The sequence below is a fragment of the Anser cygnoides genome, chromosome 11, assembly GCF_040182565.1.
Source record: "Anser cygnoides isolate HZ-2024a breed goose chromosome 11, Taihu_goose_T2T_genome, whole genome shotgun sequence".
Lineage (NCBI taxonomy): Eukaryota > Metazoa > Chordata > Aves > Anseriformes > Anatidae > Anser > Anser cygnoides.
The window spans coordinates 4,039,465-4,059,089 of NC_089883.1; the positions used below are offsets into that span (position 1 = coordinate 4,039,465).

The window sequence follows — 19,625 nt, forward strand, 5'->3', positions numbered from 1 at the left end:
CACATGTCACAATAGCATAATTGAAAAATATCACCCCTTCGGGTGACACGAATAAAACCACAGAAGGATTTATATATCAAAACAACTAAAATCACTACATGACTTGACAGCCCTGGTCTGTGTTAGGTTTAATTTCCAGTACAAGTGCAAAGGCTAAACGCACCTGGATAATCTAAAGGATGCAAAGCTGTAGGTGATTAAGGCAAATCCACACTACAGAGAAAAAAAAATTATCTTTATAAGACCAATGAATTTCTTTCCATAAAATCAGCAACATAACATGATTCCCAGAGAGCATCACACCTTAGTGCCAATATGACAATTGAGAAAATATTACAAGGATCTGCTAGGATCGCTCTTGAGAAATAAGGGAACAACTGCTCAACACATTTCTGTCCGTCTTCCGTACAACCCGGTGACTGAAAAGAACCACCTGAAATCAATTCCCTTGGCCAAATAGCAGGCCAGTGTGATCTCCATGATATCCTATAAAGAGAAATAAACCCCCAAAAAATAGGAAATAGGAAGAAAACTATAGGAAAACCAAAAGACAGCAGTCTTAATTGTAACTAAATAGCCTCAAAGTTGAATAGAATCATCACCAGCAGCTTACAGCTTTTCCTTGCATTTCTATTCCAGTGCACTTCCACCAACCCACTCAAGGTGTTTTGGAGATGCTGCCACCAAAATTTTATCTGCTCTAACTTTTAACTTACATTATAGGACCTTCCCACGAAACATTTGAGAAAGGTACCATGGCTGCTCCTCAGGCCTCCTTTCAAATGTTTCTTATATTCCAGAAAGCAGCTTTTTCATCATCTGTTCTAGAGAAAAAGTCTTAGGTCTCATGCTTCTAAAAGTGAACTTTGTATAAAAACATAATGTGGGACTTTTAAAACTATGGATAGGAGGAGTAGGACAGGGTAGATTAATTCCTAACATTGTTTCACTTACAATGGTGGAAGTGCTCTATGAATGAAGATGTTGTAAAGGACTACTTATTGCAACAAAACCAAAATTGTACTCGCAGCATTTCAGGATGGGAACTTGCATTTGAAACAAAGGATGTGAGAAGGGGGGACTCCCACCTACACAGCAGGAAGCCAGAGAGGAGCAGATAATGGTTCCTTTCCATGAACACTTTGGGTAACCCTGTTAACCCCATAACAACCACTTCAGTGCAGACACAGACTTTCCCTCTCCGAATGCTGGCTTGGATCAAACTCCTATGACCTCTCTCTGCGGTTGGGAGTATTGCTCTTACACTATTATTTGGCTCTGGTGCTCCACCAAAGACAGATATAATCAAGTAAAGATTTCCTTAGTTTAGTTAAGTCCAAGCTGCCTGACAATGCATGGATTAAATTCACTCAATCCATGTCATAAACTGCCCTCTGTAAACCGCTAATATTTCCACATCGTTATATGGTGCATTCAGTAATCTTATTGCCTTGGGAATATTTGTTTTTCCAGAGCTTGTGGCCAAGGTACATAAGATTAGATCAGACACAGCTTGTCTAAGAATGCTGTAATGTGGGTGTACAGTATATTTGCTAGTTTTGAGTTACAGGTAAAAGTTCTCTTTCAAACTTTTCCAGCCTCGGGTTCAGACTACGCTATCTGAAGGCGCCTGTTGCAGCATTTGGTACTTCTCCTTTTGCTTTGCTGCTGGCCTTCTAATACCACAGACGAACATGGAAAATATTTGTATTGCATGCCTCACTTACGGCATGGGTGATCCGTATCTCAGCAAAACTTGTGATATTTTCTAGGTCTTCACAATGACAGAATACAAGTCTCCCTGGGATTCACACTCTTCTGCTGGGTTTTTCTCACCATTCTGCATGTTAACATGAACCAACAGCTGGGTTTAAGAGACCTGATATAAATAGTAACATCATGCTGCAAGCAAGCTTCTTGGAAAGTTAAGAAAATATGTTATTTAATGCACTCTGACATTTGCTTTCCCTCCCCTATTCCTAAGCTGCATTTCTGTAAACACCCACAATGACAAATGCAAAGAAGTTGACTTCTTCGCATAGACATAACAAGTGCTGCCTTGAGCCCAGGAGATGATATCCAGAACAGCTTACCTCTCTCCAGCCAGACAGCTGGCAAATTCTGCACAGTAGGAAAAGGAGTCGGGAGTGTGGATGGAAATTCCTGCTTCCAGCAGCATTCAAGATTACAACCTTCGGTATTTTATTTTCATGGTTGCTCTATGTTGCTTCAGAAACTTCCTGCTTTTGCCATATCTTTCCATTCATTAAAATTGCAGCTTGCAATTAAACATTCTGACATAACATAGCTGAGATTTTTTGGCAGCAGCCTTAACCAGAGGTTTTCAGCGTTTCCTGCAGACGGCTTTAAATTTTCATATCCTCATGAATGCTCACCACCTTCTTTTAATAACTTGAAAAAATAAGCTTCTCTTAGGAACTTCATTGTTTCTGTATTTCCCCAGCATTCATTTACTGCTTTTAGAAATGTGTCATGCACATGTATATTTATAGAGAAAGCAAAGTGTACATATGCACAGTATAGTTTGACATCTTATAGGGAACACACAGATTGCTTAGTAGATCTAAAGAAAAATAGTTATGTTCAATATTTTCTTTATTAAAATGTATTTTACTCTTGCCATGGTATTATATCATTTCACCCCTTTAAAATATATTTACTACAATATTCAAAAAAAGTAATCCTTCATCTGTTAATAATTTTGTAGCTTTACACATATTATGACTATCATATATTGAAACACTAAACTAGTATTTTTATGCAATTAAATATTTCCTAGGATAGAACTTGTCCTTTTTCCAAAGAACTCGAAATCACAAGGATTTTCAAGTTATTTGCGTTTTTAAGGTTTAGAAGGTATTTTATCAGTTGGAAGCATGTTCAAACACCGCTCATCTCTAATATAGACTTTAGATTGATTTTAAAGGGGGCCTTTCTAATGTTCAGACTGACCCTAAAGTCTTTTTTCTTCTAACATTACCTGGCAAATAAATTCTTAAAGGGATATTATCAATTTAAGAACCATGCTTTAGTCTAGAACTTTTTCCAGGAGATTAAAGAGAAAATGTCTCCTTTCTTCTGCAAGTTTAATTTCTATATTTGACTGCAGTATGTGTGGTCAGTATCCCATGCTGTCAGGAAACAAAAGGTACAGAAATAGATAAAGGAGACTGTAATACCTGAAAAGTTTTTGAGCTACTTTTTAAAGTAGATGTGAAGTTGGTGGGGCCTCTTCAAGTGACAAATCGCTTGTGGAACTCTTAAAGTCAAGTAAGTTGCTCCTGACTTGTGCAGAGCATCCTCGGCCCCCGCTGCAATCGGCTAGTGCAGCTCCTAAAATGTAAGTTTAAGGATTATTGTTCTGGAATTTCATCTGTTTTGCTGTAACCTCCATCGACCAACTTGCATATTAGAAAAGACGTATGCTACTGGCCTGATCTTGCAGATTTCACATACAGAGCCCTGATCTGCTATAATATACAAAGTATTGCAAAGAAACCTTTATAGCAGTTGACTTCTGAAATAAAGTTTAAAATTTAAACTTGGGCAGTATGCAAGGTGCATTTCTAGTATTTTACAATGGTGTCAAGGCTCCAAAGTACAAATGTGGCTTTGGTTTGTCTTCCGTTGATTTCTTTAGGCTTATACCTAGGATGATTGGTCTGTGTCATGCAGGGTATATAAAAAATACCAGCTGCCCTGCTCCCTCTGGCACTTTCAGGTAAAGGCATAAGTGCCATTGAACTTATGCTGGAGGTTTGCTCTAATTCAGAAAACAAGCCTTAAAAATTTAACCGGTGTTAACATGGCTCAGCTGATGTGCGCTTTTGAGTTTTGTATCTGAATGAACAGTATCAGCCATTTATTAATGGGTTTACTGTTTTTGTGGCTGTGATTTAGGATTATTGCATACATTCTCAAAACTTTACTAAAAATAAGCCCGCTTCTAACAATGAAATGCAGCAGCATATTTGTTGCTATTTCTGAGTATTGTTTTTTCATTTGCCAAACGGTTTAGAAGACAAATTGGCATTCCAACAGCTCACCTGTTTTCTGTAGCTGCTTGATGATAAACTACTTCACAGCCCCTGCTGTTGCATCTAGGACAAGTGTTTTGAAACACAGCTCCAGTACACGCGTAAACGTGTCATCTCGTGCTAAAATGCCATTTCATTTCCAAGCCAAGCCAGCTGGCTTTGGACAGAAAGTTCTTTTCTGCTTGCGTGGGCAAACTTTATCACCTTCTCGTCCTTTTTCCCTTGCTGTCACATTACTGCAGAGGTGGTGGTGGCTGATAGAGTGAGAAGCAGTGTTCAAAATGTGTCCATGTTAGTCGAGATAATGCCTGGTCTTGCAGCCATGTGTTGAATCAGTCTGCCTGAAAAAGCATCTCATATAACCTAATCAAATGTCTTTCCTTTTATTATATGGAAGCAGAGAAAGATTAACTGAGATTAATATGACGGTACTGAATAAAAATGGAAAAGGATCCAAAGTTTTGGTGTCTGGTCCTGTGCTTCCTTGGCCACAGTCATAATTTCATAGGGCCTAGACTGCTCCTGGGTTTGGAACTCTTCTGTCTTTAGGATCAGTTTAGCAAATCCTGTTGTGTTCCCAGCTGGAAATGAGCAAACATCATCTTAGCTCTCCCACAGGGTACAGTAAGAAAACTGGTGTGATTTGGGAGGAAGAATGAAAGTTTGGGATTGTTGGTTTTCTTCTATTGTTGGTCTTGTTGATTTGCCTTTTATTGTTCCTTTTTTTTCCCAATGTTTTTTAAGAAAGATATAAGTTCATCTTTAAGTTAGACTCTAAAACATAGCTTCTTCAATCGTGTTTGCAATGTAACAACTCACTGCTCACAATATAATACTGCTCTATGAAGTCAACGGACAAGTTACTAATACAAAGATTTGACCTGAAAATGGCACCATCTAAACACAAAGTAAAACATGCAATAGTTACTTATTTAGACACCTGATTAGCTAGTAGTTTGAAGTAGTTTAAATGTTTTATTGCACTTCACCCAAGCTAAACTGTCCTAAACTAGGTTAAAATTACTACTACAATGGAAGCCAGGTCTTGGATTTACCAAGCCTTAGCTATATGTTCCCCTCAAGGGAAAAGAGGTCAGTCTACCTCAAACCACCTGGCATTTCATGCAGGTATGCATATGGGAAAGCTGACACAAAGACTTGTTATCCCCACGCTAATTTTTGTCCATGTGTCCATATCCATAGTTACAGTTGTTTGCGTAAAGCCAATTTAAAATGATATTTTCAGGGTCTGAATACATGAATGAGTGATATCATTCATGTACTGACATGCTCGACAACTTACCATGCATCAACTGAGCCGTGGTAATTGACCATGTGTGTTTGCTCTTTGCCTGTGGCGATCTCAGATGGAAGCAACCAGTTTCGACTTTTCTTTTCCTTGCCCCTGAGGTTAAGCTGACACACTGAACCTCACATTTGCTGCAGGCTAAAGAAAGGCACGCTGCAGTTCCCGTGCCCCAGCTGAGGTGCGGTAACTCGTTACGTTGCTGGAACTGGACAGCATGCCTGAGCTGTTGGTTAAAATGGGATAATGAGGGCATAAATCAGATGTTAGTTCAGCTCAGTGCAAGTCAATTAGGAACGGATTTAAGGTAAATTGACGCAAATCACTCTTAGTCCAGAATAAAAGTGGCTACCCAGCACTAGCTTAACTAAATCAAATAGAGCTTAATCTAACATAAATGGAAAGACTTTCAACTAGCCGTAAAAAGCCAAAAAAGTTATGCCCAGTGCTCTGCATTGCCTAGGGCATGTGCATTCACTTCATGCAACAAATACAATTTGACACATAAACAAAGAAAGTGAGCCAAATTCACAGCTATCTGTGCAGATAATGTAGGGAGAGGACCCGAGGCTGTGAATGCAGCAATACCTTCTCTGGCTCTCCTAGCAGATCCGGTATATTTTATCATTTTTAATTGTAAACTGCTGAAGGTAAGAATGGGTAATTCTGCTTTGTCTCAGAAATCTGCACTCTGCCATCATTTAATAACAGCTATGCAATAATGCTGACGTGATCCCACTAAAAGTTGATCATGAACAAACAAAGCAGCTGAGTTTGTTTTCATTCCTTGAGCTTGATGAAAAGCATTAAGGAACAGAAAATGATAAGAGAGACTGAAAAGTAAACCTAGGTTTCATAAATTTTAAGAATCCCTATTGTTATTAGTAATTCAATCTAGCAAAATGAACCCTAACGAATAAAAAGCAAATAAAGCTTGATTTTCTCAAATGGCTTCACCCTTCATCTCTAGGAACTGTTACTGAAGTTAGGGATGCAGAGCTGGGATTAGTCATCAAGTGACAATTTCTCAAATCCTTTACTAATGAGAGATTGACTCGAATGAAGGAATTTGGTCCACTAGTTTCCATTTCCTGGCTGAGTTAGCTCTTCTAAAAAATTCTTTTACAGAGAACGTCCGTGGGAAACTATTCTGAATTCTTTGTGTTGTGCGAGACTTGAGAAGACTCCGTTATGGATCAGTATCCCACTAGGGAGGATACAAGACGCATATACACAATAAAATGAGTCTTGCCCATACAACATACCACATGGTCCTAGCAGCAGACTGTGCTTCAAACATATTCCTATAAGGCTGCTGAGAACCAGTAAGGAGCCCTCCTCCTGCAGCCTGTGGGAAGAAACAGCCATTTCCCATGGTGGTTCCTTGGCTCAGCTATCCAAGGTATGGACACAGCACAAGTCCCACAGCACAGAGGACAAACTAAGTGCCCTTTGCTGTGACCTCAGTTTTGTTCTGTGTTATTTTTTCCCCCTCACTCCAAACACCACTGTATGCACACTGCACAGTTGCAGCAGGCCACACATTTTGAACACGGGGGGAAAAAAATAATATGCTATTATCTGGATAATTGAGTGTTGGAAACAAAGTTGCCTCCAGCACTTTGTCCAGATTAAAATCTCATCAGTACCGTTATCTGGGAAGTATCTGCGGTGACACATGCATGCTATGCATCTCAGTCAGCAATCTGGTCTACAGCATTTGCAGAAGCTTTAGCAATTTAATGACTCTTATAAGCCCTCCACTTATTCAAAAGCTGAAATGCTAGCCTATGTGGGACAGAAACTTCTGAAAGAGCAGATTGAAGTGCTCCATGTAAATTGAGCAATTTCTGTTAACACGTGTCGACTAAGCCAGAGCTGCCAATCAGCCAAGCTGCTGCTCTGTTGCAACAAACATCTGAGGTATTGGAGCTTGAACTTAATCAATGTTATTTTATCGTGCAGAACTAAGCCATCAACTGCTGCTCTCACAGACATGGCTTTCAACTACCCCTCCACCAGAGCATACCTGCTTTTTTGGAAGAAGTGTTATGTACTTAGCTCTAATATTAGCTTTTAAAAAATCCACTATTACAATTGATGTTTTTTCAGCCTCTAGTACCAAATTATACACACAAGCAACCTGTTTGGGGAATTGCTGAAGGAAGAAAACCTAAACCCACAGCTGTTGTTAAGTCAAGATCAAGCACTTGTGTTTGCATCAACATAGAGTAACCAAGAACACAGGACCTGTAGCTGTTTTCCTGTCATCATGGTAGTCATCTGAAAGGTTGCTTCAGAGGATTATCATCTAAGAAGCAGTTTAATGTAAGAGTAACTAGTTTTAACGTGTCTACTACAAGAGTCAGAACTGAAGGGTGTAGTAGGAACACCAACCAGCAATAGCAAGCAAAGCCAAATCAGTTCCCCAGCACCATTTCTACACCCTACCGCAAGTCGTTTCTTTTCTCTGGTACATATTTTTGCTTCTCCATTATCGAGAGTGAAATTATCATTCAGTTACATTGCTGTAAATTTGGACCAGCTCCACTGACTGCTGATATTCATTGCCTCCAAAAGCCCTGGGGATGCATGTTGTACTGCATGCTCCGTGTGGCTCCTCCTAAACAATGTGTAGCTGATCCCTTTCTTCATGCCAGCTTGCTTGTGAGCCATGCGATGGTGTCACGGATCCAACTTCCTTCTGTGTCCTGAAGATTTTGGCTCGAGTCTTCCTTATTTGCCGTGAGAAGGTTCCAAAATTAGAAACACATTTACTCCTGGTGCCTCCTCTTCACATTGCCACATTTGTTCTTTCTTTGAATGCTTTCCTCTTGGCACGAGGCTGGGAGTATAGGTGTCCTGGACTCTCAAAACAATTTATGTGCTGTCCCAAAGATTTGCACCGATTTGAGCTGGTTTCCTCTGATCTGACTTCACAGCCCATACAGCTTTAGGTGCATCCAATGATTCCCTTTTTTCCTTCATTGTTTTGGTTCGTTAGTTTTAGCGCTGCTGACACAAACAGTGCATTTCAAAAGGCATCTTTCCTGTGGGCTCTGTTTACTCGTTAATGTGGCTAAGCGTCATCTGAAGTCCTGGGTGACATCTTGCTTTGCTTTGGATTGTGGCATTCCCATATATGATTTATTGTGTCTGAAGGAAAACACACATCTGTAGGAAAGTGAAGAAGAGCCACGGGAAAGGGGGAGCTGTAAGAGGTCTGGCTGTGAGGGCGACTGTCGAACTTGACATTTAGGTTCCTGCACAAGATGTAATTTCCAGCTGAATAGCTCAGGCACTTACACAGCTTCACTTTGGCCCCAGCTGTGCACTAAGTGCTACCGACATCTATCTTAAAAGCTGCTCACAGCAACCTGACTTGACACAGTTGTTTTGTTTTCGATAAAAGACAGGCAAAAAAGTTGCTTTAGTGAAGTAGTCCACATGAACTAGGCTGGAATATTTTGTCCAGGCCACTAAGAACTGAACCAACATAGCTGGGAAAATGGCAGATGATTCTGACAGCTTGCAAATAAAGTTTTGCTGGAAACATTGCACATTGAGCCGGTGCCCATGGAGCTTCTGGTACTGAATTATTGGTACAATCCCAGTTCTTTCCAATGAATCACATTTTCCTCAGTTCGGGATTAATCAACGTGTCACTTAGATGTACTCTCAGACAATAAGCACCATGATATGGATGTCAAACTATTTTGGGTCACACTGCCATCTATTTTTAGCTTATCTGTTCCACTATAGGACTAATGCCTCAAATTCAGAAAAGGCAAGTGTTAAAAGATAGGAAAAAAATCCTGACTCCACAGAGGGTCAGTGAAAGTTATGTCCTTGACCATAACAAGGCCAGGATTTCACCTGATGGGTCTGTTTCAATTAAAGCTTCCTGTTCAAAGTGTCATTCTGTCCCCAGGAGCTGAGACATTTATTCAAATTCCTGCTTTTACAATGCTTTAGTGTTCCATAAATACTGCAGATGGGGGAACATAAGAGCAGGAGAGGGAGGCTACTTGCTTTGAGTGAAAGAAAAAACAGGTCCCCGGTTCACTGCACCAGGGTACTGCCTAGTACACATTCTGCTGCGTTCTTAGTTTTTGCCATGGATCCATAATATCTTTCTGTATTGTTCTAAGGTAAGCAAGACCAAACTATATGCATGTACATAACATAGAAACATAGCTGCATTCTTGTATTATATGCAGCATGTGCACATATGCACAAAAATGTGTACACAGAGTGCTTTTTTCCTTAATATTAAACAATAATACATGGTGAAATCTCTTAAGTGAAGCAGTCTTCAAAATGAAGATAATGAGAAACTTTAGGAGGAAAAAAAACAGATATCCATCCAAAATGGAGGCAGCCTTCCTTCTTACTTAAAAGTTGGACTACACAAACACATACACGTTCATGTACTCCCTTAGGGCTCTGAATTCAGCATGGATCACCAGGTGTCACATTCAGCTCCTGCAGATACTCAGAGACAGTGAAGACTGAATTCAAATAACGAGTCCATAAAGACTCACTGCCATCCAAAACAGAAGAGAAACGCTGGGTATGCCTGCAACAGGGATAGCCAACTGGAGGCCCACACAATCTGGATGAAGCCCACAAAGCAGTTTTCTTTGGCCACCGAGAAGCTGGCTGGCTCTCAGGCTAACCACGTGGTGTTGCTCTTTGTGCTTGGGGCAGGAGGCACAATAAGTTGTGTCTGCCTGAACTTCATGTGGTCAGCTAACTTACCAGAGCATCAGGGGCTAGGCTAATAAAAATGGCTTTCCAACTGCTACGCATGTTGGCTATCCTTGTCTACATGTTTTTCTGCATAGAAGTGAAAATTTGCTTTACCCATGGTCTGAGCTGGCCACAGCCCTGAGCCCGAGCTAATATCCTGCCTCTCAGCAGGCCACAGTAATTTGGGCATGTAGCACACAAACTGCAGCTACATGGCTTCTGGTTCTCTTGGACAGCAGCCAGAGTAAGCTCGTATCTGCCTTCAAAAGTCCATGTAGACATCGTTTATGTAGCTGGTAGTCAGAAGACCTACGACAGGAGTGGAAAAATACTGCTCCTGCACAGTGGAACAGGAGCGCAGCTTGTGCTTTACAACCTCTCAGTATCGTTTCCAAGTCCTGGGTATGTTTAATTCTAACCAAGATTGCAGACTAACTTGTCAAGGCCCAGAAGTCAGCAAGATCTGCCTTGACCAGTGTATGCCAAACATACAAAAGCCCACGCTGCAGATCACAAAGAACCTGCTTGCTTGAGATTTGATCTCTCTCGAAACCATGCCTTCTTTCTCATATTAGTTTGCTAATCTGCAAGCCATTATTCCTCTTTAAACTGCCCCATTGATTTAGTAGCATCTTTAAAAAGAACATTAAAATTATTCTTCTTCTGCAGCACTGCTCTGGTTCATTAATTACTTCACATTACTGATGTAAAACTTGTAAAGTGAAAGAAAATTGCAGCTCTGACTTGCAATTGCAATCCCACTTTGTGATCCCCGAGTCAGGGACTGGATGTACACCGCAGCTACAGCCCCTGCCCTCAGCGCTCACTGCACAAACCGGGACAGTCATTGCTGCTTTGGAACTAACTGGAATGCCACATTGTGTATTAGGGCTTTTTTACGCTTAATCCATAAGATATCTCTTTCAAACTGTAATAATCTGAGTGTGAATTAGCTGTTAGGGTCATTTTGGATTCTTTTTCAAAGTTTTCTTCCTCTGTCAGAGGAGGAAAAACCACGTGGCCCTTCAGTCTCTTCCTCCACCCAGGCTGAATTGCTACCCTGTATTACACAGGTAATGAGAAGATACATTTTCTTTTAGAAATCTGCAGATACTGCAGAATAAATGATGGCTCTCCTTATCCTGCCATACATTATGAGCTGGACAGGAGCTAACAAGCGTCTGCAGAGAACTACACCCGCATTGATTGCACTCAACCTGAATTCACAGTGGAGGTCGAACTGGCAGCTCTCCCAGGTGGCACACTACATAGGCTGGCTCCAACGATTTTGCCTCCCCTTGGGAGCAGCAGTGCTGAGAGCACCCGAGCCTCGAACCTGCTGCGGAGGGAATGTTAACAGGCATCCAAGACTTTGTTGCATACCGCAACTGATCTGCTGCTCCACATCCTGCCCGTGCTCCAGGGGATCCTCTCCTCCAGCTCCGCAGGGATCCTCTGCAGAAACACCAAGCATTTGCACTGCACCTGCCCACGCTCACCTCTGCCTCTCACTGCTGCTTTCTGTGGTCTCCAGCTTCTACCCTCTTACATCTCACTCTCTAACGGGGGAGCCTGCAGAGTCAAGTTGATTATCAATTCGCTGCTCCTCAGCCTTAGCAGAAAGGGAACAGCGGCGATGATCTTCCCCGTGAGTCAGTGCTTCTTGCTGGAGGATGCGTGACTCACCAGTCCCCACACGGGCTCCCTCCCTCCCCCATATCCCTGTGCCTCACCTCCAGCCTCTCCTGCTCCAATCCCTCCTTTAAGAACACACAGTTGTGCACTACTCCCTCCTGCCTTTACCTTCACTATAACAAGCTTGGGGGCAGAGAAAACTTCACAGTGCTCCTGTTTTCATATCAGGGGAAAAAAAGGTATGTCTGCCGGCCCCTCTGGACACACACGCAAGCTGTGGAGCCACAAACCTGTCTGCAAAGTGACTTTCAAGTGAGGCCTATTAGAAATAGCAATTCCCTGCTTTAACACATTCGTTCTGGGCCACAGGTAAGATCTTCGTGTTGTTCAGCTCTCCTCCCCGTTGCTGAGATTTCTCAGGGGTATTTCTGTAAAGAACCTACTCCACTAAGTATTTACAGACCTGGATTAAGGAAAAGCAGTAACTGCTGATTGAAACCAGAGAAGAATCAATGAGCCAAGTGTTGGAAATCAAGGAACAGAGTACTTTTTCCCCCCATCAGTTCCAGTGCAGTAGTGCTCACTTTCTGCCTCCTGACTTTTACAGAGGCCTAGATATTCTCACCTTACCCCACTGGGCTGATTTTCTTCCCAGAAACAAAGCACTGTTTGCTCTGGACCACACCAAGAAGCAGTGAAGGTGCAAAACTAGCGCCTGAATTTTCTGCCATAGGAAGGACAACAGGCTGTAATGCAGAAATGGTGACAGGAGAAGCTAGCAGCCTTACAAAGGGAACGAGGAGTCATTTATTTACCTTTGGGGAACCTACAGAAAACAACAGGATACAACTTTTGGAAATAGCAGCTTGTGGATTAGTGTTGGGTGCCAGGGTGGCAACACAAACACGTAGAACATGGACGCCAGCCCAAGCAGGGTACGATTTCAGCCACCAGCAGCATCATTTAAATCTGCTGGGTGGGAGAAGAGCCTTCGCCCTTTGTGGTGGGGTCTTCAGTGGATGAGCTCCTCTGGAAACAGATCCAGCAAGAGTCCAAGCACTGCCCGTAGGCGTGACTGTAATGCAGCCACGAGCTGCAACACTCACCCCACAAGGCAGGTGATCCCTCCACAGGGAGGGACTTGCCCTGCCTCAGCCCACACTGTTTTCTGAAGAAACGAGGCAGCTCAGCAGCCAGAGCTCTCCGGAACATGGTATTTTTCACTGGCAATAATCACACGTTGCCATTATTAAGAGCAAAACCTGACACCAGGCAGCCAGGCCAGATTTCTCCAGAAAATCATGAGTAAACAGCTAAGAAACAAAACCCCAGCACATCTGTGTGATTGAGGTGAGGCTTCCTAACTGCCTGAGCTGTGCTGCTCGTGCCAGTTCCGACATGTACCCCAGCACCAGGCAGGACAGACCCTGCTGGTGGGGGATCCATAACAGGACGAAAGCCCCAATCTCAGCTCATCTGACTCCAGAGCTGGACAGTGGCTGAGGCATCTGCTGGATAAAGGGATTCAAAGCCAACTCATCAGCTTTTAGAACGGTCCCTGCCCAGTGGAAATGCCAAAGCAGTAGTGATTCTGCTTGCTTCTCTCCTGCAGTGAAACCTTTTGCCTGGAGCAGATCAGGATTAGCTAGTTACAGGGCATGTGCATGACACATCTTTGCCACGGTTTGAGCGAACAGAGCACACACTCCTTAGGGCAGTCCCTGCCTCTCCCTCAACCTTGTACAACACCATAGACGTGAAATAAGGCACGGTATAAATAGCAGCTCTGTCTCCCTCCTGCTCTAAAATGCAAGCAATTTAAAATACTAGTCTTTCTTACAGGGAGGAGCAGAAAGCCAGCATTTTGAAGCCACTTTCTTCTCCCTTGTTAACATTAAGCCCAGCCTGCTGCTCATAAATAATTCATATGGCCTCTTTTTCCTCAATTACATGGTAGTGTCAGATTCCACACTCTGCCTTCCCAGAGTGACTTTCTGGCTCTCCTGGAGACAGCAAGGCTCACTTGGATGTCTGCAAGAGCCACAAACTCATTAGACTCAAGGAGTATTCTTTCCATACACCAGCTAAAAGATACAGGACACCTCTGTCTTAGAGTTTGAGTAATTATCCCTTTCTGAACTGAAAGGATGAGTGACAACATGTTTACAGTAAATCAGTTTTGCTTTAACCCAGTATTTGTGGTGCAAATTCTAAATACACTCAAGGATGCAAAGATGAGCTGGGTAAGAGGAATGCATAGCTCATGAGCTAGAGGGCACACAGAGCTGAAAAGAGAGTCATTAAGACGATACTCCTGAGGGCCTAAGAGAGAGACAGAAATCACAGGGAATTCAGTTTGTCAGGTGAAAAACAGATGTGCAAACAAAAGCAAACAACCCCTCTCCCTCTCCTGGCCACCATCTTTTTTGATTAATTTGAACCTAACTTGTTGAGATGAGAAGCCAAGATTTCTGCTCTGCTATCAACAGCTTGCTGTCTGTACATCGCAACTCATTACAGAGAGTCTGTCTGCATTTGTGCCTTAAACTAGTCAGCCAGAAAACATGCGACAAGTATTGTATGCTATAGATTGACAACGCTTAAAACCTAGATGGCCAAGCTACCGATATAATTTCCATACTCATTAACCATGACATCTCCAGCTCTCCCCCACAGCATTCTGTCAAATTCAGCAGGCCCAAGAACCTGTCTTAGCTGCCAGAAATCATTTCATTACTCCACGGATTGGCATCGCCTGAATATACTCTCACCCCTCAGAGCAGAAGTTTATAGAAATCTCTTTCCAGTCGCCCAGCTGTGCATCTTGCCTTCCCTGCACACACACACACGGTCTATTAGCTGTCCGCAGCTCTGCCCGTCTCGCTGGCAGGCTGCCTGTTCACAAGCTGCGCCAACAATCGCCCTTGAGAAGAAGCCAATGCCAAGTCTCCTCTCAGGAGTTCATGCTCCGCGCGAGCACTAACATGATTGCACTGGATGGCTTCACCCCGCGTGCTGCTGACAATGACCTCCTACAGACCCCAGGTTTGCTGATGGCAACGAGCTCCTGAGTACGTTTCAAGCTAATTTTTGCCAGGCTGTATTGTCACAGCCCTCTCACAGATTAATAATCTGTCAATAGCAGTCAGGCTGCAAACGCAGCGTGACACGGGAATTTGGGACTTTTGTAGTTCATGATATAAGAGACTGTTTCAGATACACTGGAGAACAAGCGCAGCCACATTGACACAGAGGCAGAAGCTGGGTGCTGGACTGGGACAGGAGACCTTATGTGGGAATTTTGAAAGGGAAGTTTGACTGGTGGGTATTAAAAAGGTGAGCAATGGCATTTCCAAATATCTTCTCTTAGAAGCAGAGTAATTTCACCTGCTGGCAAATTCTCTGTGAGCAAGAAACAGTTTACCAGGCTCCTCCTGGCAGTCAGGGTGAATGCCAAAACGTCAGAGGGTGGGTCACCTCAGCACTTCATGACTCAAGTGCAATTTGCTTTGTAAAAAGAAGATAAAAACAAAAACTAAACAGTGACTGAGAAACAGAGAAAAGGAGGAAAAGCAATTCTGTAGCTCCGGGTTAGGGCATTCACCTGTAAAAGTGCACGGCTAAATTCCGGTCCTGAGAGAGCAAATGTATGATTATTGCTACAAACTGCAAGAGCACCAATGGGAGGAAAAAAAAGAAGTGTTTTCACCCACCTTGTAACCCTCAGAAGAACAAATGGTGTCAGCCTGCGCAGTCAGCATCGCCACAAGACACGCCGCACTATCAGGATGCCTGAGGTGAAGCTCTCGCTGGCGCTGCATTGCCTCACAAGGCATGTTCCCTGGCACAAGAGGAGCAATATATTAATGGCACACATCACGTACCATTGATAACTTCTGGCCATCCCCCACATACACGCTCATTGTAGGTCAAATTACTTTTGCCAGTGTCAACGCACCGTGCTAACATTCAACAGGAACTAGTAAAGAGATGCTTCGCTTTCCACTCTTCCAGATGTAGCATGTAAATACACACGCATCTTAAAAATTTTGCTTAAAATATGAGAACACTTCACATGCTTCAGATTGAAGCTGCTCAAAGGAACAAAGAAGAAGTCTTTCTGATAGACTCAGAACCCAGTCAGGAACAATGGGGCTTAGATTTAAAACACGACCCAGAACTGAGTTCTTGCAGTTCCTGGAAAATGTGAGTACTGGGCTGGTACATTTTTTTATTCACTATTATCTCCCATAGACATTCATCCTGATCTTAACATCTTTATTGTCCACATAGAGCAAGCTTCCTCTTTAACAGAAATGAATGTTCCAGTAAATTTCCTTACACACACACACACAAAAATCCAACAAAAAAGACTCCTTTATAACCTTTTTTTTTTTTAAATATACAGTTCATGTTGTAATTCAAAGTGCTCTTTGTTTCAGTAATTATAAATACTGAATTTTACAAAAAAAAGCATAAGTGAGAAAGAAAACTTTTGTGATACACAGGTTAAATAAGAATCGCAGTCCTAGCTCCAGACTGGTTGCACTGAGAGGCAAATGCTAGGTAAAGTCAGGGTTGTTATTTTGCCTCCAGGACAACAGTTCTTTGTCCTGAACGCCACAGTCAATACCTATAAATGTTCCGCAAGTTGTCATAAATTTTTGAAAAACCTCTCTGCTGTGGACACAAACACGAGACCTTCTGCTTTAAAATTATAGCAGAGTTCAGTTAGAAACTACAATTTACTTCTTAGAAACAGTGAGACAACCGTTTTACACGCTATTCGTCTGATGTAAAAGATCTCTTTGCTTGCATTGGTCTTAAACCCTTTTAGCTGACCTCATCAGCAATGGGGACAGGGAAAGCAGCCTTATCTCAAAACCCTCTGCGTGCCACCCTGTGCAAGAAAAGTTAGTTCTTCTCCCTGGAAAAGCAAAACGGCCAGAGCACAGGTCAGGTTCAAGGCTACTGCCCCTGTCTGAGCAGTGAGCGTGGGCACCTCCGAGCCTTCCGTTCCACATCTTTAAACAAGGCTTAATAAATAAATCAGCCCTCCTGCAAAAATATTTTGTGACCTCCGGTGAGGGATGCAGTATAAATCCACATGAACATTTCCTTTTATTATCAGTAAATACTCTTGGATTGGTTGAAATTGTTCCTGCCACTGGTATCGCTGATCTCTGAAGAGATAAACACAAGCTGATTGATGACTTGTCTGCAGGATCTATTTCAACCACCCCCAGGCAGGATATTTTCCATGTGGGTAATAATAAATCTTACTATTGAATGTCATCAAATGAAGGCAAATTACAGTAAAAATAGGCACAGTTATGTATTTCTTATTATGTAATACTAAAGAAGATTTCTCAAAGATGAGGGAAGCTTTCATTTGCATGTCCAATTTTTTGTAATGTAATTCTTTTGCCTACTTTTAATTTATCTTTTCCTTTAACAGCCTTATACAGTCAAGCAATATAAATAGGCTCTGTCTCCTCAGAATAGACTGTCCCGTCGTCAGGTCTGGAAGGTAAGTTTGTTATTACGACGGAGATTGAATAACGTCCATTCTCAACAGCTACCTGGGCTGCCTCAGAGTAGCACTCAATGGGATATTTTGAGGTACCACTAATGCTATTTTATACATTTTATTTGCAAAGGAAGCAAGTGGCATCCTTTCTTGTCACTTAACAGAAAAGCTTTGAAGAGCGAGCTGCCACTCACTCTTATTGCTCCCAATTTCTTTCTAAAAATGATTGTAGCGTGCCAGGGAAAAGTTCTACCTTCATAATGAGAACAGCACTGAAAAATGCTCGTGCCACGTTATTTGCGCCAAGCTCAGAACTAAAGATCTGAAGATCTAAGAAACTTTCTAGGACCTGTTAGATACAATAAAGCCAAGGCTTTGTACCAGGTTGTGCTGCCGAAGGAAAACGTGCAAATCCAAATCTCACATTAAAGATGTAACCATGAGAAAGAGAGCTGTGAAATAAGATTACAAGTGGTCCACTTACCTCCTGTATTTCACCATTGTGTTATCTGCACAGAATCAAAAATCTTTGTCCCCAAATGCAACAAACCCGTCTGAAAATACACGGAGACAGAGACCGCTCCATTCTGAGAGTAACTTGTGCAGGGCAAAGGTGGTGAGCAGGAAAGTAGAAAGGGATTACAACAGGTACGGGAGAACTGCATAACTTGCAGGTAACTCCTCAGCTCCACTGGGGACCTGACAAGCTGTTGGATATGACCAGTAGGACAAGTAGGTAATTTTTAGGAGGAGTGGGAAAAGCTACACAAAAGTTTAGAGGCCATGGCAGAAGAGACCAGTATTGCCAAAACAGAACACAACCATGGATCTCACGAGTGGAATGGCAGTTCATAGCATAATTGTGACATTCATTTCGGGCTATAGAGCTACATCAAAGAGTTAATACAATAAATGACAAGAACAAATCAGCCTGGAAAAAGGTAAAGTAATTCCTGTGATTCCACTGGCCTTCAGACTGCCATGGAAAGTCTTTTTTCCATAGCTGGAAGGCAGCCTGTTTGATTTTGATATGAACCTGAATACCCAGATCAGATTTTCTAGGCTTTCCAGTAATAATTCAAGCAATGCTTTAGCATCCAAGGTCTAGCTCCCTTGGAAGAGGAAAATTTTGCTCATCAAACCTGTTTGAACATGCAGACTGTCCTCAGAAGGAGCACAGACTACATTAAGTGAGCTTAGAGTCCTACTACTGAAGACAAGCATCGTGTGCTGTAGCTCAAAAGAAGGCACTAAATTCACTCCCTAAGGCTGATTCCCTTCTGCCATTTATTCATTAGCTTTACGCACTTGAACGTTAAGATAAAACCTCATGTTTGCATTGAGAAAGGCTTCACAATACTCCCCATGGATGACAGAAAAGCTCTTGGATTTAAAGGAGTCAACTCAAATTGACCACAGGAAAAGCTAAAAAGACACCAGCTGAAAGAGGAGAAACCAAAGGAGCTAGCTTCTCTTAGATTGCAAGACTACCTTCAGTTTTATTTATATACACATGTACTTATATAATAATATGTGTGTATATAAAAACGTGTATACATACATCTACATATGTTGTACATTGTATTATATGAATACACAGATATAAAATCAACAAAGCATCGGTATTTTCTATGACTGAGCTCATCCTGCAAGCTCACAGTGGGACAGGATTGATGAAAGCTACCTTCCACCATGAAATCGCTATGAAACTTGCACTGTGAATGAGATCTGGCCATGCTCTGCTCTTTCTGGACAGCACAGCCAGAGATCAAAGCTGCTCAGGTGTTTTCAAGATCTCTCTGTGATGTTATGTGGTGCTTAATATCCAGGGATGACTACAGAGACTAGAAAGCTTTCATGAGACTAGAGAACCTCAGCAGCATTCTGGTCTAAACAGTCCTGGTCTAGATAGTTCTCCTCAAGAAAAGAGAAAGCTACCAAAACACTTTGACCATGCCCAAGCAGATTTAAAAACCCACCCTAGCTTTGAACTCCAAAGCAAACCCTGCAAATGCTTTTCCTTCAGCACATCTGGTTAATGCAGACTTTAACAGTATCTCTGCTACTGGCTTGCGGCAGACAGAGGCACTTTTCAGAAGCCTTCAGCATGTGATCTACGAGAAGGGAAGGAATAAAAGACTTCGGTTTATTAGTTTGTTATTCTCCAATCCCAGTTATTACAGGACAGGCACTATGCTTATGATGGATTTATTTGGAGAACATTTTCTCCCTGCCCACGTAACTGTGCTTCAGACTGAAGCCAAAGCTATATGGGGGGTTATAAAAGCTGCAAACATTTTTCAGTACCATGTACAAGCTCAGTGCTTCAGAAGTACATACAAGG

At 42.3% G+C, this 19,625-nt stretch overlaps 1 long non-coding RNA gene across 1 annotated transcript; it reads right to left on the reverse strand.

The window, feature by feature from the left end:
• Window positions 1–1,241: 1,241 nt before the first annotated feature.
• On the reverse strand, window positions 1,242–16,051 carry LOC125184332 (uncharacterized). Its single transcript, XR_007168198.2, has 4 exons — window positions 15,465–16,051; window positions 5,362–5,590; window positions 4,068–4,639; window positions 1,242–3,354 (listed from the first exon to the last, which is right to left on the reverse strand). It is a non-coding gene; the product is annotated as an uncharacterized lncRNA (long non-coding RNA).
• Window positions 16,052–19,625: the final 3,574 nt, after the last annotated feature.